The sequence below is a fragment of the Pleuronectes platessa genome, chromosome 6 (genome assembly GCF_947347685.1).
Source record: "Pleuronectes platessa chromosome 6, fPlePla1.1, whole genome shotgun sequence".
In the NCBI taxonomy this organism is placed as follows: Eukaryota; Metazoa; Chordata; class Actinopteri; order Pleuronectiformes; family Pleuronectidae; genus Pleuronectes; species Pleuronectes platessa.
The window spans coordinates 26136324-26158206 of NC_070631.1; the positions used below are offsets into that span (position 1 = coordinate 26136324).

At 44.9% G+C, this 21883-nt stretch overlaps 1 long non-coding RNA gene and 10 other non-coding genes across 11 annotated transcripts; 5 read left to right on the forward strand and 6 right to left on the reverse strand.

Annotated features, from left to right (window-relative positions):
* The first annotated feature begins 41 nt into the window (after positions 1-41).
* trnaq-cug (transfer RNA glutamine (anticodon CUG)) lies at positions 42-113 on the forward strand. The gene has a single exon. It is a non-coding gene; the product is annotated as a tRNA-Gln (tRNA).
* Positions 114-327: 214 nt separating this feature from the next.
* Positions 328-410, reverse strand: trnal-cag (transfer RNA leucine (anticodon CAG)). Its single transcript has one exon. It is a non-coding gene; the product is annotated as a tRNA-Leu (tRNA).
* Positions 411-1171: 761 nt separating this feature from the next.
* trnaq-uug (transfer RNA glutamine (anticodon UUG)) lies at positions 1172-1243 on the reverse strand. Its single transcript has one exon. It is a non-coding gene; the product is annotated as a tRNA-Gln (tRNA).
* Positions 1244-6608: 5365 nt separating this feature from the next.
* Positions 6609-6680, forward strand: trnaq-cug (transfer RNA glutamine (anticodon CUG)). Its single transcript has one exon. It is a non-coding gene; the product is annotated as a tRNA-Gln (tRNA).
* A 214-nt stretch (positions 6681-6894) lies between these two features.
* trnal-cag (transfer RNA leucine (anticodon CAG)) lies at positions 6895-6977 on the reverse strand. The gene has a single exon. It is a non-coding gene; the product is annotated as a tRNA-Leu (tRNA).
* Positions 6978-7720: 743 nt separating this feature from the next.
* On the reverse strand, positions 7721-7792 carry trnaq-uug (transfer RNA glutamine (anticodon UUG)). Its single transcript has one exon. It is a non-coding gene; the product is annotated as a tRNA-Gln (tRNA).
* Positions 7793-10148: 2356 nt separating this feature from the next.
* Positions 10149-10220, forward strand: trnaq-cug (transfer RNA glutamine (anticodon CUG)). Its single transcript has one exon. It is a non-coding gene; the product is annotated as a tRNA-Gln (tRNA).
* Positions 10221-10434: 214 nt separating this feature from the next.
* trnal-cag (transfer RNA leucine (anticodon CAG)) lies at positions 10435-10517 on the reverse strand. The gene has a single exon. It is a non-coding gene; the product is annotated as a tRNA-Leu (tRNA).
* Positions 10518-11260: 743 nt separating this feature from the next.
* Positions 11261-11332, reverse strand: trnaq-uug (transfer RNA glutamine (anticodon UUG)). Its single transcript has one exon. It is a non-coding gene; the product is annotated as a tRNA-Gln (tRNA).
* Positions 11333-13687: 2355 nt separating this feature from the next.
* trnaq-cug (transfer RNA glutamine (anticodon CUG)) lies at positions 13688-13759 on the forward strand. Its single transcript has one exon. It is a non-coding gene; the product is annotated as a tRNA-Gln (tRNA).
* Positions 13760-15557: 1798 nt separating this feature from the next.
* LOC128441797 (uncharacterized) lies at positions 15558-16062 on the forward strand. Its single transcript, XR_008338767.1, has 3 exons — positions 15558-15652; positions 15774-15860; positions 15958-16062. It is a non-coding gene; the product is annotated as an uncharacterized LOC128441797 (long non-coding RNA).
* Positions 16063-21883: the final 5821 nt, after the last annotated feature.

Here is a 21883-nt window from a genome sequence, read left to right on the forward strand (position 1 = left end):
AAAAAATGCTTGACAACATTGGTGTTAATGAGATGAGTAGTGGTTCCATGGTGTAATGGTCAGCACTCTGGACTCTGAATCCAGCGATCCGAGTTCAAATCTCGGTGGGACCTGATTTTGAGAGAGACCCACAGTTGTCAAGTCCCTCGGCACTTGATGACTCTGTTCAGCAAAGACGTGACTTATTACCCATTAATAGATGACCTTTGATTTAGTTCAAATTTAGGCTCTCAAGGTTTTTCGCCATCTTCCCTGATGTGGAGAAACATGTCATTGTTTTTGGAGATCCTGCCCATTACGTTGGCTCTGCCCAAATTAAAAGCACAATGTCAGAAGTGGGATTCGAACCCACGCCTCCAGAGGAGACTGCGACCTGAACGCAGCGCCTTAGACCGCTCGGCCATCCTGACCATGTTTTATCAAAAGGCTATCGATTTCTTCAGATTTTAACCAGGTGTTGAAGCGCGCTATGTTTGCTTACCGTCGCCTGAACACTTGGAAAAACTACTCAAGGCTTCAAGATGCACGGAACTTTGCATAATCTCCTGACATTCTCCGGAAGGGGCTCTACGTGAGAACACAAATGCCAACTCAGAGGCTCTGGACTTTCTACTGTGTCTCTCCTGCCTGCGCCCCCCCCCCCCCGAGTAAAAACTCCAGATTATGTCCGATCGAGCCTATGTGAGAAAAAAGTAGGGGATTAACTGGAAGATAAACCGCAAGTGAGTGGTTGTGGTTTAAATGTTTCTAAAACATGACAGAGACGCAAAACTTAAAAAAACTAAAAGAACGAAAAACAGTTCAGGACGAATTCGCGTAGACCACACAGTCGAAGAGCTCAACAAGAATCGAGAGCTTTTCTTTTTTTTTTGCTCCATAGGATCCTCTAAGAACTGTGATGTCATGTTTCGAAGGAATTGATTGGTCAGAGGGCGGTGCTTTTATACTGGTTGATCGTTCATCTCCAATTCAACCGGCTCAAGGGCAGGTCAGCCGTTCAGCATAAGTTACTATTGTGATTTCCCTTGTTAAGAAGTGAATGAGTTCTGTAGGAGGAGAAACCCCTAATTTAACAGGAATTAAAGCTGATCAGCGCAAATGCTGCTTCATAGTACAGGACAGAGAGCTTCTACCAGATGTTCATCCTCCATATTTCATGAGAACTAACTTGAGGTTCAACCGAGACTTGAACTCGGATCACTGGATTCAAAGTCCAGAGTGCTGACCATTACACCATTGAACCACGACATCGAGCAATCGAATCATTAACGGGACCAGCTCAGGATTGCTGCAGACACATACACTCCTGATCAAAATCTTAAGACCAGTTAAAAAATTGCATGAATTTGCATTTTGCACTGTTGGATCTTAGGAAGGTTCTAAGTAGAGCTTCAAAATGCAAAAAGAAGAAATGGGAACAAGAGACCAAAAGTTGTGAGCAGGCAATTTATTGAAAACAACAATTTAACTCAAATAGGCTGTTCATCAGCTGATCAAAAGTTTAAGACCACAGCCTTTAAAAGCCAAAATCTGTGCAAAAATTTGGATTCCATGTCCTTTCCTGTCAAGTAATCACACTGTGAAGATCTCTTGATGGCAAAGGCAAAAAAGCTCACCGTCTTTGAACGTGGTAGGATTGTTGAACTGCATAAACAAGGCCACTCACAACGTGCCATCGCTGCTGAGGTTGGACGCAGTAAGACAGTCATTTTGCATATCTTAAAAGATCCTCGGGGTTATGGAACAAAAAAATCAAGCGGTAGACCCAAAAAAATCTCACCGGCGCTGAGCCGCAGGATCCGAATGGCTGTCCGTCAAGACACGGGACGATCCTCGTCCCAAATTAAGACCATTACTGGTGCTGACTGCAGCCCATAACCATCAGACGGCATCTGCGAAGGAAGGGCTTCAAAAAAAAAAAACGTATTCAAAGTCTCCTTCAACGCCACAAAATTGCCCATTTAGACTTTGCAAGGGAGCACCAAACATGGGACATTCAAAGGTGGAAGAAAGTTTTATTCTCTGACGAGCAAAAATGTAACCTTGATGGTCCTGATGGCTTCCAACGTTACTGGCATGACAAGGAGATGCCACCTGAGATGTTTTCTACGCGGCACAGTGGAGGGGGCGCCATCATGATCTGGGGTGCTTTTTCCTTCAATGGAACAATGGAGCTCCAGGTTGTGCAGGGGCGTCAAACAGCAGCTGGCTATGTGGGGATGTTGCAGCGGGCATCCCTCATGACTGAGGGCCCTCGTCTGTGTGGTAACGACTGGGTTTTTCAGCAGGACAACACTCCAATTCACAATGCTCGTCTGACCAAGACTTTTTTCCAGGAGAATAACATCAGTCTTTTGGACCATCCTGCGTGTTCCCCTGATCTTAATCCAATTGAGAACATTTGGGGATGGATGGCAAGGGAAGTTTACAAAAATGGACTTCAGTTCCAGACAGTGGATGCCCTTCCTGAAGCCATCTTCACCACTTGGCGCAACATTCGCACTAGCCTTTTGGAAACACTTGCATCAAGCATGCCAAAACGAATTTTTGAAGTGATCAACAATAATGGTGGAGCTACTCATTACTGAGTCAGTTTTTGACACTTTAATTTCTGTTTTAGGATTTTTTCTTTTTTTTTTGAACTGTGGTCTTAAACTTTTGATCAGCTGATGAACAGCCTACTTCAGTTAAATTGTTGTTTTCAATAAATTGCCTGCTCACAACTTTTGGGCTCTTGTTCCCATTTCTTCTTTTTGCATTTTGAAACTCTACTTAGAACCTTCCTAAGATTCAACAGTGCAAAATGCAAATTCATGCAATTTTTTAACTGGTCTTAAGATTTTGATCAGGAGTGTATTACAGACCAGGTATCCTTTTACCGTGCTGCTGCATGTCCTCCAGAATCTAAAGAAAGACTCAACAGAAACGGTCTGCCCTTGACCACCTACATGAGTTATATCAAAAGTAAGCAGGAGACAAGTACATAGACCTAATGGAAATGAATACAAGCACTAGGGGACAAGTTGAGCTGTTTGTTAAACTCCTGAAGTTGGCAGACGACACAACGGTCATCGGCCTCATCAGGGACGGTGATGAGTCTGCGTACAGACGGGAGGTGAAACAGCTGGCCTTTTGGTGTAGTGAGAACCACCTGAAGCTGAACAAGCTCAAAACTGTGGAGATGATAGTGGACTTTAGGAGGAGCCCGTCAACACTGCTGCCAGTCACTATACTCAACAGCACAATGTGACTGCTGTGGAGACCTTCCGATTTTTGGGATCCACAATCTCCCACGACCTAAAGTGGGCCTCCAACATTGACACCATCACCAAAAAGGCCCAGCAGAGTATGCACTTCCTGGACCAGATCAGGAAATTCAACCTGCCTCAGGAGCTGTTGATCCAGTTCTACACTGCTATCATCCAGGCTGTTCTCTGCGCGCGCATGCATCGCTTTCTGCTTTGGATCGGTGTGACGGCCTGCTGGCCTGTGCCGGTATTGTATCTAACCCCCTGTTTGTGCCCTCTGATCGCTGTATGCAGATTGGCTGATGAGCTGTAACTGGATGCACCCGGCGCGCAGGTCCCGGACTGGTTAAAAGGCTCTGGCTCCTCCTCCATCGGGGTGGTTGGACCTGCAGCAGAGACGGCTGGAGGCTGGTCTTGGCCCAGCAGCGGGGGTGTTGTGTTAATCTTTTGTTTCGTACCTGTGCGTCGTGTATTGATTGGTTGCAGACGTTTTTGTTAACTTGACTTGGGCTGAACAATTGTAGGGAACGAAATCTGAAATAAAACCTTAGTATTACCTGGTACCACGTCCGTGTTTTGTATGTCATTCCCACCCTAGGTTGTGACATATGGGGGCTCGTCTAAAACACCAGTAAATGTTCTTGGGTACGTAAAGCGTCATCTTGTTATGATTTTTGATTAACTTGGATTTGTAAAATCGGATCAATAAATTACCTTGATTAGGATTAGTGCGTGTCTTCGGATGCGTGTTTTTTTTTATTTTTGTTTGTTGTTTTTGGGTGGCAGAAGATCTAGAGCGGTTGTCTCGGGGGCACTTCCGATTTCCACTGAGTCACTATCAACCGGTGATTTGTTTGGATTTACGGGCTGCGTGCTTAAAATCCCCGGTCTCACGCCACCTGAAGAAAAGCAGGGTCTACTGCTGAGATAGGTACTGGGGTAATTTGTTGATCTCTGTAGCAAATCAAAGGTTAATTGGGGAATATTGATTTTGTTTGAATATGGCGTCAAAAATTGTGACTGGTTTTATCCAAACTCCTTCGGCTGAATTATTAAACTCGTTAACTAAAGACCAGTTAATCGAGGTTGCGGACAATTATAACATCGTCGTTTCCGTGATACAAAGGAGATTAAAAGAGAGCGTTAGGTGTGTAGTTGTGGCCGGGTTAGTGGATCAGCAGGTGCTTATAACTACAGCTCCTCTCAGGTGCTAGTGGACAGCTCCTCTCTGGTTCGCGCACCTTTGATGGTGGCAGCATCAGAGGGGGAGGAGCTTAACACAACCGATGATTGTGTGTTACAAGGACGTTTAAAGAATTCCGAGACATTGCTAGCCATGTCGTCAGTCCTAAAACATTTAAATTCGATTCAGAGCCAAGAGCTCACTGATTTGCTTGGGGAGTTTAAAGTGTTGTTCTCTGATGTGCCTACACAGACTGATTTGCTGGAGCACGATATCGATGTGGGGGGTGCTGAGCCCATCCGGCAGCGTTTTTATCGAGTGCCTATCGGGAAAAAGGAAAGTCAGGACGAAGAGGTTCAGTATTTGCTTGACAATAACTTAGCTGAACCGTCTTTCTCCAGCTGGTCTTCGCCATGCTTATTGGTTAAAAAGTCTGACGGTACGTTTCGTTTTTGTACTGATTATCGCAAACTAAATGCTGTAACCAAACCTGATTCGTTTCCTTTACCTCGTATAGAGGATTGTATTGATGAAGTCGGAGCAGCCAAATTCGTCACAAAATTAGATCTCCTTAAAGGATATTGGCAAGTGCTGTTAACTGAGAGGGCTCGTGAAGTTTCCGCTTTTATCACACCTAAAGGGTTATTTTCGTATCGTGTCATGTCATTTGGGTTGCGTAATGCCCCAGCGACATTTCAAAGATTAATGAATCGTGTTGTGGCTGGGCTGGAAGGGGTAACTGTTTATTTGGATGATGTGGTTACGGTCAGTAATACCTGGTCATCACATCTGGAGCGCTTGCGACTGCTCCTCGCGCGCCTGGCACAGGCACGGCTCACGGTTAATCTAGCCAAGTGTGAGTTTGCTGGAGCGACCGTGACCTACCTGGGTAAGGTAGTGGGGCAGGGGCAAGTGCTCCCCATCCGGGCCAAAGTGCAGGTTATTGACGAGTTCCCTGTTCCTGCTACAAAACGCGAATTAATGCGCTTCCTCGGGATGGTGGGTTTTTACCGCTGCTTCTGCAGAAACTTTTCGTCCGTAGTCGCGCCATTGACTAGTTTGTTAAAAGCAAAGGCCACTTATACGTGGACAGACACCTGTCAAAACGCGTTTGACTCGGTTAAAGCTCTGTTAAGCTCTGCACCCGTTTTGATGGCTCCACGACTGGACAAACCATTTAAAATTCAAACGGATGCCAGTAACGTCGGCGCTGGAGCGGTGTTGATACAAGAAAATGACACTGGCGTAGAACATCCTGTATGTTTCTTTTCGCGAAAATTCAAGAATTACCAATTGAATTATTCTGTGATTGAAAAGGAGGCCCTCGCGCTCGTATGGGCACTCCAGCATTTCGAGGTGTATGTGGGTGGGCATTGTTCGGCCGTGGTTATTTACAGCGACCATAACCCACTGACCTTTCTACATTCTCTCCAGAACCCAAACCAACGGCTGATGAGATGGAGTCTCTTTCTTCAGCCATACAACTTGGATATTCGCCACATTAGGGGCTCTGACAATGTAGTTGCAGATGCATTGTCACGAGCCCCTATGTGTGCTGAGTAATGTTTATATGTTTAACTGAATTTTGTTTTTGTTTATTGTGTAAACATTGGGACAGGTGAAAACCTGGGGGGGGGTTTCCATCTTTTTAGGGGGAGGGTGTGACGGCCTGCTGGCCTGTGCCGGTATTGTATCTAACCCCCTGTTTGTGCCCTCTGATCGCTGTATGCAGATTGGCTGATGAGCTGTAACTGGATGCACCCGGCGCGCAGGTCCCGGACTGGTTAAAAGGCTCTGGCTCCTCCTCCATCGGGGTGGTTGGACCTGCAGCAGAGACGGCTGGAGGCTGGTCTTGGCCCAGCAGCGGGGGTGTTGTGTTAATCTTTTGTTTCGTACCTGTGCGTCGTGTATTGATTGGTTGCAGACGTTTTTGTTAACTTGACTTGGGCTGAACAATTGTAGGGAACGAAATCTGAAATAAAACCTTAGTATTACCTGGTACCACGTCCGTGTTTTGTATGTCATTCCCACCCTAGGTTGTGACATCGGCCACCAAACAGGTTCTGACCAAATCAGGATGTCAAGTCATTAAATCTTGCTATCAAACACAAGATCAAGCTCTTGTATAAAGTCAGGAAAAAATGCTTGACAACATTGGTGTTAATGAGATGAGTAGTGGTTCCATGGTGTAATGGTCAGCACTCTGGACTCTGAATCCAGCGATCCGAGTGCAAATCTCGGTGGGACCTGATTTTGAGAGAGACCCACAGTTGTCAAGTCCCTCGGCACTTGATGACTCTGTTCAGCAAAGACGTGACTTATTACCCATTAATAGATGACCTTTGATTTAGTTCAAATTTAGGCTCTCAAGGTTTTTCGCCATCTTCCCTGATGTGGAGAAACATGTCATTGTTTTTGGAGATCCTGCCCATTACGTTGGCTCTGCCCAAATTAAAAGCACAATGTCAGAAGTGGGATTCGAACCCACGCCTCCAGAGGAGACTGCGACCTGAACGCAGCTCCTTAGACCGCTCGGCCATCCTGACCATATTTTATCAAAAGGCTATCGATTTCTTCAGATTTTAACCAGGTGTTGAAGCGCGCTATGTTTGCTTACCGTCGCCTGAACACTTGGAAAAACGACTCAAGGCTTCAAGATGCACGGAACTTTGCATAATCTCCTGACATTCTCCGGAAGGGGCTCTACGTGAGAACACAAATGCCAACTCAGAGGCTCTGGACTTTCTACTGTGTCTCTCCTGCCTGCGCCCCCCCCCGAGTAAAAACTCCAGATTATGTCCGATCGAGCCTATGTGAGAAAAAAGTAGGGGATTAACTGGAAGATAAACCGCAAGTGAGTGGTTGTGGTTTAAATGTTTCTAAAACATGACAGAGACGCAAAACTTAAAAAAACTAAAAGAACGAAAAACAGTTCAGGACGAATTCGCGTAGACCACACAGTCGAAGAGCTCAACAAGAATCGAGAGCTTTTCTTTTTTTTTTTGCTCCATAGGATCCTCTAAGAACTGTGATGTCATGTTTCGAAGGAATTGATTGGTCAGAGGGCGGTGCTTTTATACTGGTTGATCGTTCATCTCCAATTCAACCGGCTCAAGGGCAGGTCAGCCGTTCAGCATAAGTTACTATTAAGAAGTGAATGAGTTCTGTAGGAGGACAAACCCCTAATTTAACAGGAATTAAAGCTGATCAGCGCAAATGCTGCTTCATAGTACAGGACAGAGACCTTCTGCCAGATGTTCATCCTCTATATTTCATGAGAACTAACTTGAGGTTCAACCGAGACTTGAACTCGGATCACTGGATTCAAAGTCCAGAGTGCTGACCATTACACCATTGAACCACGACATCGAGCAATCGAATCATTAACGGGACCAGCTCAGGATTGCTGCAGACACATACACTCCTGATCAAAATCTTAAGACCAGTTAAAAAATTGCATGAATTTGCATTTTGCACTGTTGGATCTTAGGAAGGTTCTAAGTAGAGCTTCAAAATGCAAAAAGAAGAAATGGGAACAAGAGACCAAAAGTTGTGAGCAGGCAATTTATTGAAAACAACAATTTAACTCAAATAGGCTGTTCATCAGCTGATCAAAAGTTTAAGACCACAGCCTTTAAAAGCCAAAATCTGTGCAAAAATTTGGATTCCATGTCCTTTCCTGTCAAGTAATCACACTGTGAAGATCTCTTGATGGCAAAGGCAAAAAAGCTCACCGTCTTTGAACGTGGTAGGATTGTTGAACTGCATAAACAAGGCCTCTCACAACGTGCCATCGCTGCTGAGGTTGGACGCAGTAAGACAGTCATTTTGCATATCTTAAAAGATCCTCAGGGTTATGGAACAAAAAAATCAAGCGGTAGACCCAAAAAAATCTCACCGGCGCTGAGCCGGAGGATCCGAATGGCTGTCCGTCAAGACACGGGACGATCCTCGTCCCAAATTAAGGCCATTACTGGTGCTGACTGCAGCCCATAACCATCAGACGGCATCTGCGAAGGAAGGGCTTCAAAAAAAAAAAATGTATTCAAAGTCTCCTTCAACGCCACAAAATTGCCCATTTAGACTTTGCAAGGGAGCACCAAACATGGGACATTCAAAGGTGGAAGAAAGTTTTATTCTCTGACGAGCAAAAATGTAACCTTGATGGTCCTGATGGCTTCCAACGTTACTGGCATGACAAGGAGATGCCACCTGAGATGTTTTCTACGCGGCACAGTGGAGGGGGCGCCATCATGATCTGGGGTGCTTTTTCCTTCAATGGAACAATGGAGCTCCAGGTTGTGCAGGGGCGTCAAACAGCAGCTGGCTATGTGGGGATGTTGCAGCGGGCATCCCTCATGACTGAGGGCCCTCGTCTGTGTGGTAACGACTGGGTTTTTCAGCAGGACAACACTCCAATTCACAATGCTCGTCTGACCAAGACTTTTTTCCAGGAGAATAACATCAGTCTTTTGGACCATCCTGCGTGTTCCCCTGATCTTAATCCAATTGAGAACATTTGGGGATGGATGGCAAGGGAAGTTTACAAAAATGGACTTCAGTTCCAGACAGTGGATGCCCTTCCTGAAGCCATCTTCACCACTTGGCGCAACATTCGCACTAGCCTTTTGGAAACACTTGCATCAAGCATGCCAAAAACGAATTTTTGAAGTGATCAACAATAATGGTGGAGCTACTCATTACTGAGTCAGTTTTTGACACTTTAATTTCTGTTTTAGGATTTTTTCTTTTTTTTTTGAACTGTGGTCTTAAACTTTTGATCAGCTGATGAACAGCCTACTTCAGTTAAATTGTTGTTTTCAATAAATTGCCTGCTCACAACTTTTGGGCTCTTGTTCCCATTTCTTCTTTTTGCATTTTGAAACTCTACTTAGAACCTTCCTAAGATTCAACAGTGCAAAATGCAAATTCATGCAATTTTTTAACTGGTCTTAAGATTTTGATCAGGAGTGTATTACAGACCAGGTATCCTTTTACCGTGCTGCTGCATGTCCTCCAGAATCTAAAGAAAGACTCAACAGAAACGGTCTGCCCTTGACCACCTACATGAGTTATATCAAAAGTAAGCAGGAGACAAGTACATAGACCTAATGGAAATGAATACAAGCACTAGGGGACAAGTTGAGCTGTTTGTTAAACTCCTGAAGTTGGCAGACGACACAACGGTCATCGGCCTCATCAGGGACGGTGATGAGTCTGCGTACAGACGGGAGGTGAAACAGCTGGCCTTTTGGTGTAGTGAGAACCACCTGAAGCTGAACAAGCTCAAAACTGTGGAGATGATAGTGGACTTTAGGAGGAGCCCGTCAACACTGCTGCCAGTCACTATACTCAACAGCACAATGTGACTGCTGTGGAGACCTTCCGATTTTTGGGATCCACAATCTCCCACGACCTAAAGTGGGCCTCCAACATTGACACCATCACCAAAAAGGCCCAGCAGAGTATGCACTTCCTGGACCAGATCAGGAAATTCAACCTGCCTCAGGAGCTGTTGATCCAGTTCTACACTGCTATCATCCAGGCTGTTCTCTGCGCGCGCATGCATCGCTTTCTGCTTTGGATCGGCCACCAAACAGGTTCTGACCAAATCAGGATGTCAAGTCATTAAATCTTGCTATCAAACACAAGATCAAGCTCTTGTATAAAGTCAGGAAAAAATGCTTGACAACATTGGTGTTAATGAGATGAGTAGTGGTTCCATGGTGTAATGGTCAGCACTCTGGACTCTGAATCCAGCGATCCGAGTGCAAATCTCGGTGGGACCTGATTTTGAGAGAGACCCACAGTTGTCAAGTCCCTCGGCACTTGATGACTCTGTTCAGCAAAGACGTGACTTATTACCCATTAATAGATGACCTTTGATTTAGTTCAAATTTAGGCTCTCAAGGTTTTTCGCCATCTTCCCTGATGTGGAGAAACATGTCATTGTTTTTGGAGATCCTGCCCATTACGTTGGCTCTGCCCAAATTAAAAGCACAATGTCAGAAGTGGGATTCGAACCCACCCCTCCAGAGGAGACTGCGACCTGAACGCAGCGCCTTAGACCGCTCGGCCATCCTGACCATATTTTATCAAAAGGCTATCGATTTATTCAGATTTTAACCAGGTGTTGAAGCGCGCTATGTTTGCTTACCGTCGCCTGAACACTTGGAAAAACGACTCAAGGCTTCAAGATGCACGGAACTTTGCATAATCTCCTGACATTCTCCGGAAGGGGCTCTACGTGAGAACACAAATGCCAACTCAGAGGCTCTGGACTTTCTACTGTGTCTCTCCTGCCTGCGCCCCCCCCCGAGTAAAAACTCCAGATTATGTCCGATCGAGCCTATGTGAGAAAAAAGTAGGGGATTAACTGGAAGATAAACCGCAAGTGAGTGGTTGTGGTTTAAATGTTTCTAAAACATGACAGAGACGCAAAACTTAAAAAAACTAAAAGAACGAAAAACAGTTCAGGACGAATTCGCGTAGACCACACAGTCGAAGAGCTCAACAAGAATCGAGAGCTTTTCTTTTTTTTTTTGCTCCATAGGATCCTCTAAGAACTGTGATGTCATGTTTCGAAGGAATTGATTGGTCAGAGGGCGGTGCTTTTATACTGGTTGATCGTTCATCTCCAATTCAACCGGCTCAAGGGCAGGTCAGCCGTTCAGCATAAGTTACTATTAAGAAGTGAATGAGTTCTGTAGGAGGACAAACCCCTAATTTAACAGGAATTAAAGCTGATCAGCGCAAATGCTGCTTCATAGTACAGGACAGAGAGCTTCTACCAGATGTTCATCCTCCATATTTCATGAGAACTAACTTGAGGTTCAACCGAGACTTGAACTCGGATCACTGGATTCAAAGTCCAGAGTGCTGACCATTACACCATTGAACCACGACATCGAGCAATCGAATCATTAACGGGACCAGCTCAGGATTGCTGCAGACACATACACTCCTGATCAAAATCTTAAGACCAGTTAAAAAATTGCATGAATTTGCATTTTGCACTGTTGGATCTTAGGAAGGTTCTAAGTAGAGCTTCAAAATGCAAAAAGAAGAAATGGGAACAAGAGACCAAAAGTTGTGAGCAGGCAATTTATTGAAAACAACAATTTAACTCAAATAGGCTGTTCATCAGCTGATCAAAAGTTTAAGACCACAGCCTTTAAAAGCCAAAATCTGTGCAAAAATTTGGATTCCATGTCCTTTCCTGTCAAGTTATCACACTGTGAAGATCTCTTGATGGCAAAGGCAAAAAAGCTCACCGTCTTTGAACGTGGTAGGATTGTTGAACTGCATAAACAAGGCCACTCACAACGTGCCATCGCTGCTGAGGTTGGACGCAGTAAGACAGTCATTTTGCATATCTTAAAAGATCCTCAGGGTTATGGAACAAAAAAATCAAGCGGTAGACCCAAAAAAATCTCACCGGCGCTGAGCCGCAGGATCCGAATGGCTGTCCGTCAAGACACGGGACGATCCTCGTCCCAAATTAAGACCATTACTGGTGCTGACTGCAGCCCATAACCATCAGACGGCATCTGCGAAGGAAGGGCTTCAAAAAAAAAAAACGTATTCAAAGTCTCCTTCAACGCCACAAAATTGCCCATTTAGACTTTGCAAGGGAGCACCAAACATGGGACATTCAAAGGTGGAAGAAAGTTTTATTCTCTGACGAGCAAAAATGTAACCTTGATGGTCCTGATGGCTTCCAACGTTACTGGCATGACAAGGAGATGCCACCTGAGATGTTTTCTACGCGGCACAGTGGAGGGGGCGCCATCATGATCTGGGGTGCTTTTTCCTTCAATGGAACAATGGAGCTCCAGGTTGTGCAGGGGCGTCAAACAGCAGCTGGCTATGTGGGGATGTTGCAGCGGGCATCCCTCATGACTGAGGGCCCTCGTCTGTGTGGTAACGACTGGGTTTTTCAGCAGGACAACACTCCAATTCACAATGCTCGTCTGACCAAGACTTTTTTCCAGGAGAATAACATCAGTCTTTTGGACCATCCTGCGTGTTCCCCTGATCTTAATCCAATTGAGAACATTTGGGGATGGATGGCAAGGGAAGTTTACAAAAATGGACTTCAGTTCCAGACAGTGGATGCCCTTCCTGAAGCCATCTTCACCACTTGGCGCAACATTCGCACTAGCCTTTTGGAAACACTTGCATCAAGCATGCCAAAACGAATTTTTGAAGTGATCAACAATAATGGTGGAGCTACTCATTACTGAGTCAGTTTTTGACACTTTAATTTCTGTTTTAGGATTTTTTCTTTTTTTTTTGAACTGTGGTCTTAAACTTTTGATCAGCTGATGAACAGCCTACTTCAGTTAAATTGTTGTTTTCAATAAATTGCCTGCTCACAACTTTTGGGCTCTTGTTCCCATTTCTTCTTTTTGCATTTTGAAACTCTACTTAGAACCTTCCTAAGATTCAACAGTGCAAAATGCAAATTCATGCAATTTTTTAACTGGTCTTAAGATTTTGATCAGGAGTGTATTACAGACCAGGTATCCTTTTACCGTGCTGCTGCATGTCCTCCAGAATCTAAAGAAAGACTCAACAGAAACGGTCTGCCCTTGACCACCTACATGAGTTATATCAAAAGTAAGCAGGAGACAAGTACATAGACCTAATGGAAATGAATACAAGCACTAGGGGACAAGTTGAGCTGTTTGTTAAACTCCTGAAGTTGGCAGACGACACAACGGTCATCGGCCTCATCAGGGACGGTGATGAGTCTGCGTACAGACGGGAGGTGAAACAGCTGGCCTTTTGGTGTAGTGAGAACCACCTGAAGCTGAACAAGCTCAAAACTGTGGAGATGATAGTGGACTTTAGGAGGAGCCCGTCAACACTGCTGCCAGTCACTATACTCAACAGCACAATGTGACTGCTGTGGAGACCTTCCGATTTTTGGGATCCACAATCTCCCACGACCTAAAGTGGGCCTCCAACATTGACACCATCACCAAAAAGGCCCAGCAGAGTATGCACTTCCTGGACCAGATCAGGAAATTCAACCTGCCTCAGGAGCTGTTGATCCAGTTCTACACTGCTATCATCCAGGCTGTTCTCTGCGCGCGCATGCATCGCTTTCTGCTTTGGATCGGCCACCAAACAGGTTCTGACCAAATCAGGATGTCAAGTCATTAAATCTTGCTATCAAACACAAGATCAAGCTCTTGTATAAAGTCAGGAAAAAATGCTTGACAACATTGGTGTTAATGAGATGAGTAGTGGTTCCATGGTGTAATGGTCAGCACTCTGGACTCTGAATCCAGCGATCCGAGTTCAAATCTCGGTGGGACCTGATTTTGAGAGAGACCCACAGTTGTCAAGTCCCTCGGCACTTGATGACTCTGTTCAGCAAAGACGTGACTTATTACCCATTAATAGATGACCTTTGATTTAGTTCAAATTTAGGCTCTCAAGGTTTTTCGCCATCTTCCCTGATGTGGAGAAACATGTCATTGTTTTTGGAGATCCTGCCCATTACGTTGGCTCTGCCCAAATTAAAAGCACAATGTCAGAAGTGGGATTCGAACCCACGCCTCCAGAGGAGACTGCGACCTGAACGCCAGCAGCCGTCGGATCGTCCGGGGAAATGTTTGAAATGTTGAGGAAGATCTGACCTGACAGCCAATCAGGTCGGCGTCCTCAACATTCAGCGGCCAATCGCAGCGGCGAAATGTTCCCTTCGCTCGAACATTTCAAACATTTGACCAATCACAAGGCTTAAATGTTGAAATGTTTGAGACAGCTGATGTGGGCGCGGATGCCTCCGGGAGGGGGCAAGCAGGGGGCGGTCCCAGAGGAGCGGGCGACCTGAGGGGACCCGCGCCGGAGTTTACGCTACGCTAGCTTGAGCACGGTCCGACGCTAAAGCTAAGTCATTCATTCGAAACTACTAAGTTACACTTCAAAATGGTAAGAATTTACACATCGAATAGAGTTGCATGACTTGCCCTTAAGTAAAGCAGTTCTTCCACCTGTCTTGTTAAGTTGTCATATCCACGTATTTAGCTAAATGCGTTAAAATAAACTCTGTTATCTGACGGCGATTTCGCCGGTTGTCATGGACGGATATTTGTTAATGTTATTTATTTAAGTTGGCTCTAGGGTTAACGTAGTAACATAGAAATAATTTCCCCTGTTGTCATGTTGTCATTGACGTTATTTTCGTTTTCCACGTTATAAACTGGCTTTCTTTTTCTTGTGTCGACCGAGGGGTGGGGGTGGGGTGGTTAATCTGGGGTTTGGGGAGTTACAGTATGAATACAGTTTGCTCTCAGCACTTACACATTTAATACAGGGGTATGACATAACTATACATATAAGAGTAATTCCTCCTGTCACCTAATGTTGTCATATACGTGTATTTAGTTTTCTTACAAACACTTTCACCGTTTTTTCTCTTTTTATTCTCTGCCATTGTTGCTATTGTAATAGGATATATATATATGTATATGTCATGTTCTCATAAACATGTATTTAGCTACCTTCTATAACATGCTTTAGTTTTCATCTGTCATAATACCCTTATGCCACATCTGAGTTTTCCATAGGATTATTACAATATTACAAGACTGATGGTCTGGCTTTTTCATGTACTTACAATTTAAAATGTATTTTAAAAGTTCATGCATTTCTGTCACCAAAGGCAACATCTTGGGGTATGACATAACTACACATATAAGAGTAATTCCTCCTGTCACCTAATGTTGTCATATACGTGTATTTAGTTTTCTTACAAACACTTTCACCATTATTTCACCTTTTATCTGCTGCCATTGTTTGCTATTGTAATAAGATATATATATATATATATATATATATATATATATATATATATATATATGTATATGTCATGTTCTCATAAACATGTAATTAGCTACTTTCTATAACATGCTTTAGTTTTCATCTGTCATAATACCCTTATGCCACAACTGAGTTTTTCATAGGATTATTACAATATTACAAGACTGATGGTCTGGCTTTTTCATGTACTTACAATTTAAAATGTACTTTAAAAGTTCATGCATTTCTGTCACCAAAGGCAACATCTTCGAAATCACATAAGGGAATGGCAGACTCAGAGTGGATGTCACGGCTGAGGAAGTTTGCCAACACTGGGTCCTGGCCTGCAGGGGAGGGAAACAGGCCAGCTCCCAGGCAGAAGAAGTGGTACCAGCTTTATCAAATGGTATATGTACATAAATTACCCTAATTTGCATGGTTATATACTATCACAATGAATGTTATACATAAAAAGCAGTAACTTAAGTTGTATGTACTTAATTAAAATGTACATCTATTATTTTTAGATTGAGAAATGTCCAAAGATGGGACATTCACATCAGTCTTTGTTTGGTCATGTGAGACATTGTACATGTGGATTCCACACTCAGAAGGTAATCCTTTTCAATATAAGTAATATATATATATATATATATATATATATGTATATATATATACACAACACTAATGTATGTACTCATGACACAACAGCCAACCACAGCAAGTACTACCCAGGGTCCCACAGGGCAACAGGCAGTAGCAGTGGCTCCTGTCCTTCCAGGCACAGTGGAGCGACAGGCAGTAGCAGTGGCTCCCACCCTTCCAGGCACAGTGGTGCAACAGGCAGTAGCAGTGGCTCCTGTCCTTCCAGGCACAGTGGAGCGACAAGCAGCAGCAGTGGCTCCCACCCTTCCAGGCACAGTGGTGCAACAGGCAGTAGCAGTGGCTCCTGTCCTCCCAGGCACTGTGGGGCAGAAACAAAGTACAGCAGGCAGTGCAGTCCCAAAGCAGCGACCCCTGTTGAATTTGTCAATGGTATTCAGAGATTAATTAACATTCACTGAATGATTGTTTACAATATAACCCTCTCGTGACACAGCCTTTTGCTCTATTGCCTTTCAGTTTACAAAGCCTAGATTTGGTGGCTCCCACGTCACGGCTGCAAAGCCAAATCTTAGTGCTAGCAGGAGAGTAACACAGGTAAATAAAGATCAAATTGCACCTCTTTACATTGTGTTTTTAAGACAACTCACTTAGACTGAATGCTTTACAGACCCAAGCCACCAACCTCCCCACAACTTCTCCGGCCAGCATTGCTATCTTAGTAAGTATTTTAAGTATAGGTTTTCCCAAGACTATTAACAGTATTAAAAACCATTCAAGTCTAAAATAAAATTTGAAGCCTCAATATTATTGTTTCATGTAGCGCGGCTGTTTGAACTAATACCTTAAGTTTCGATTGTGTTGTCAATGTATCTTCCTTGCTGTGTATTTACAGGCTCCAGACCCTCAGACACATGCTCAGGCTTCGGTGCCTGTCCTCAGCACCACAGCAGTGTGTGCCTCTGTGTCAGTGAGTTATTTAACATTTAATTTCATACTGTGGAGCATAAGCAGCGTCTTTCATCATAATAAAATATGTTGATCCATTTTTTTGTTATTGCACAGACCGCTGACTCCAGGACAGAGACTGAAACACAGCTGCCCCGTTTGTGGTCAGAAGGCTTGCCTCCTGTGGACCATAAATGGATTGTGAAGTCTCTGTTCAAGATGGGGCCAAGAGGAAAACTAGTGCTTAAAGAGAATCTGAGGCTCTGGCACTTTCCACCACAGCCTAGTGGCCTTTACCATCAGGCTCCGGGTCCAGACCGCTTTTTTGCCCATCCACTTCTGGTCTGGATGCCTTACAAGCTGTGGAAGGTGAAGGTGGTCTGTCCAAACCTTGCCTGTGGAGGGCACCAGCTAACAGGAGCGGGTCTGCACAAGAGGGCACGCCGAGTCCTGGACGAGGACAGGATGTACAACATGGTGACAGAGACACTAACCTGCACCAAATGTAGATCCAGCCACGTGTCCTGGAGTCAGACTGTCCTCAAACAACTGTCCAAGGCACAGCAGAGACAATTCCGGGTCATCCTCACACAAAAGTGATTACCGTTAATTTACTCTCTTGCCTTTTCAAGTAGAAATGCAGTATATAAAATACAATTACTGATATATCTGTCTATGATCAAGGTTTGCATGTGACATCCGGGTGATCCGAAAACTGCGGGAGAGAAGCCTTGGTAACAGCCCAACGCAGCTTTTAAAGAAGCTGAAGGAGAACCACACAGAGGAGTGGATGAGTCGCGCATTGATGTACACCGACGAGTGTGTGGACTTCAGCGAGCGACCCGCACTGCTGCCCCTGTCGTTTCCCGAGGCTCCAGAGCCTGCTGTTGTGCCGAGCTGTAAGTGGCTCCTGTCTGTTTACTGCCAGGACATTTTGACGAGGGTGGATGACATCATGGCCAGGATTACCTCCACATGTGGCACAGTCCTCAAGATGGATTCCACCAGAAAGGTAAAATAATCTTTTTCTTTCAAATCTGCTGATTATATTAAGATTAATAAGTAATTGATTAGTCCCTCAATGGGGAAATTTAGAATGTTACAGCAGCAGAAAGAAATAAAAATAAGTAGCATGTAGTACTAGGGTGAGGGATATAAAGAAGGATATAGAAATATAGTACAGTGAATTTTGCACCGTTGAGAAGTGTTAAAATGACAGTCCATAGTGAGGGTGCATGTAGTTTTACTAGGAGCAGAGGTAGTTGTATAGCCTTATGGATATATTATTAACTACTGCCTGTATTTCTGAATCATGTTCACAGAGGTCCTCTACATTTTTTGTGCTTCAGATCACCAAGAAGCTCGCTGGAGCAGCCAAAGGGACAGCCCACTGGCTGACCTCTGTGGGTAATGAGTACGGTCAGGTACTCATCAGTGTCATGACCGCTCAGGAGGGAGCTGGCCTGGACTTGATGGCAGCGGGCTTGGTGAAGAGGTACCAGCTGGCTGGTGTGGATCCCCCTGTTGCATTATATGTGGACTGTGGCTGCTGCACCGAGGCAGGAGAGACCAAGCTGAAGGCCAGATTCAGTGGGTGGCCGGACATTATTGTAAGGCTTGATATCTGGCACTTCATGCGCAGACTTGCCCTGGGATGCACAACAGATGCTCATCAGCTGTACCCAGGATTTATGTCTCGCCTTTCAGCGAGCATATTTGAGTGGGATGCAGCTGATTTAGCTTTGTTGCGAGAGGCAAAAAGGCAGCAGCTTCGGTCCCAGGGTCTGCCCTCCCTCACTGATGGCGACATAGACAAACAACTCTCCAGGGAGGAGATGGCTCTCCACTGTCGGAGGAGGACCCGTGGTGAGGAGACCACCATTCGCCTGCTGGAGGAGCTGCTTGGGTTGCTGATGGGCAGCAGAGGTAATGACTCCAGTGGTGTTCCCCTGTTTGACCGAGAGAGGATGGAGCACATCTGGCGTGTCCAGAGAAAGCACGTCAAATGCATCCAGGACCCACCAGGTGTTGCTCTATACACCAAGACAGGGGAGCTCACAAAGGGAGGTGTGCGGTTACCTGTATACAGATGTGCCAGAGGCTCTACATCACTCGAGTCATTTCATCTACACCTCAACCGCTTCATACCAGGTTTGTGTCTGTCAGACATTTAAGTTTATATGCTGAATAGTCCAAGAATATTTCATCGTTTGATATTTAATATGTATTTAATGTGTACTTTTAGGGACCAGTGCCAACAGTCTGAACTTTCAGATATATCTCCTGGAAGGGCTTCACCGATGGAACCACGACCGTGGGGTTGCTGCACTGTCCACTGGACCATCTTCTTTGCGCTGCTACTCGGGTGACCTGGTTCAGGGTCTCAACAACAACTATCAGAAGCTGTTTGGCAAGAAGGTGGTACCAGAGTTCTGTCCACCCTCACGGTACACTGGTAAGCATTTGTGATTACATTGGTAATTTACCTCCATTTTTAAACCCTTTTTTAACTGTATCAACTTTTGTAAACAATCTAATTTAATTCTGTTGTTTCAGGAGAGCTCATAGGGATGCAATATCTGTTCCGGCAGACTGGTCAGGCACTGCAGGATATGCACCCTGATTCAGAGGAGGCTGTAACCCTGATAGAACAGCATGACGTGGAGGACGACACGGAGCAAGACGAGGGCTTTTCTGACATATTTGAAGATCCCACTGTGTTGAACCTTGGGGTTCCTCAGGCTTCAGCCCCTCAGACTTCTGATCCCTCTGCCATTTCATCTAGTCTTCCGTCCCTGGTTACTGGCACATCCACCCTGCCACCTCGCTCATCATCTGTGGGTCTTTACACTGAAGCCTCTGGTTCATCCTCTGAAAATCAAGATGATATTCACGCTGAAGATGAAGACATGGTAAGTCTAGCTGTGTTCGTTTTAGAATATGTTTGTAGATATGAGCATGCTTCTTCACTATTTTTGATTACACATGTTAACATATTTTATCAATAAACAAACAAAGTATTGTGAGTGAAATTTTTACATCCTATAAACTGTTGAATCTTTTTTACAGGCTGTTGATGAACAAAATCTCCCCGGATACCAGCACGTGGACAGTCTTGCTGAGTATTTGGTGGAGCTTCGGGATCAGACGTCACTGTGTCTCAGCAACCAACAGGCGAGTAGGATAGTGTCACTTTGGGACAATCTGAATCCACGTGACAAGCAGCGGGTGGTTTATGCCGCACGACATCAGGAGAGACTTTTGAGTGGACGCTTCAGAACACCAAAGAAGCCCTCAAAAACCCCTGGTGTGGAGAGTACCACCCGCTGCATGTTAGGTGCGAGTAGCACACCTGCCCAGTGGCCTGACTGCTGCCGGTTGGTGGAAACCATCTTCATCAGACTGTGCAATATTCACCAAAGCCCGACAAAAAAGGGTAAGAAGGCTACTTCTCGGTGGTCCTTAATTTTGAGGGATTACCGCAAGATAAGGCAGCTTGTTGTCGGCAACTGCCGGGTGATGCAGGGTTCGGAAATTCAGCTGGTGGAGGTGAATCAGAGCACGCTCATCCAGTGGCATAATAACCGCCAGAGGAAACAGGAGCTCTCTGTGCTGCTCCAGGGCACTGCATTGCCTCCAGCCCTGGCAGAATCCGATGAGCCTCTTCAGGGGGCAAGAGTGCTCCCTGCTGCACCCACGCCGGCCCGGAACGAACATCAATACCGGCTGCCGCAGAGTACAGCAGGTCAGGCCAAACAGAGGCAGACGGGATCTGGTCAGCTCCCAGTCAACATAAGGCCAAAGGAACCAGTGAAGAGACAGTTATATGCCACCCCACCAGCCCCAGCACCAGGACCCATCATTACACCTCACATCTTCACACCATCCGGACTGGTTCAGGTGGTCTTTCCTTTGCCAGTAGGCAGCTTTCCTCAAACCAGTGCGCCTACCAGCACAGTGGAAGCTGGCCCCACCCCTAAAAGGCCATATAGGCGAACAGTGACCGGCAACACTTGCAAAAAGTGTGGCCAGTTCCGCACTTCTGTCACTGGACACAGCCAGTACCATGGAAAGGTGTATTGCCCTCAGTTTGAAGCCTTAACGAAAGACCAATGGTTGGAGGAAATGAGGAAAAATATGTAAATAGTTCATATTTGTAAATAATAGTTTTATTGTAAATAGTTTTTTTAAATGTTTGTACTTAATTCTGGGTACTACTGCGTTCGTCAGTTCCATATGCCCTGTTTTTATCTGTCTTTTCCAATGCCCTGTTTTTATCTGTCTTTTCCATATGCCCTGTTTTTATCTGTCTGTGTAAATTCAATGTTTCTATAATTCTTATTTCTATGAACACATAAAACTGGTTTACAGCAATATATGAGTGGGTGTTTTTAATGACAGTTAGCAGCACAACAACAACCTCAATAAGAATATTAATGGTGATTCTTATAATGATGAAGCACATTCAATAACAGAAACATGGTATGTGATTTACAAGTTGATATGGGACATGGTCTCTGATGTACAGTAGAAGAAATGTCCTAATGAATGACCGGAATGGAACGATCCTCCACTCCTGTCATGTGATGAGTCCTGTGGAGTGGGAGGTAGTGCAGGTAGGGGTTATTACACAAGGAACTTTTCTCCTAACAATATAATGTGTAGAAAAATAGGAGGAAATTCTTAATCTTATGAGGAATGAGCACGCACCTTTGCATTCCCGGAGTCCAGGGTTCGAGTCCCACTCAGGCAATGTCCAAAAACATCAAAAGTGTTATATTTGTGTCTAGGCAGCTAGAAATACATTTATCTAATAGAAATGTATACAAAACTTCACATCGCTCCTTTCCTTTTCCTTCTTTCCCTTTTTCCTCCCTTTTCTCCTCTTTTTTCTTCTTCCCCTTCCTTCCCCTTTCTTCCCCCTTCCTTCCCCTTTCTTCCCCTTCTTTGACGGACTATTGTTCCCCAGCTTGAACGCAGCGCCTTAGACCGCTCGGCCATCCTGACCATGTTTTATCAAAAGGCTATCGATTACTTCAGATTTTAACCAGGTGTTGAAGCGCGCTATGTTTGCTTACCGTCGCCT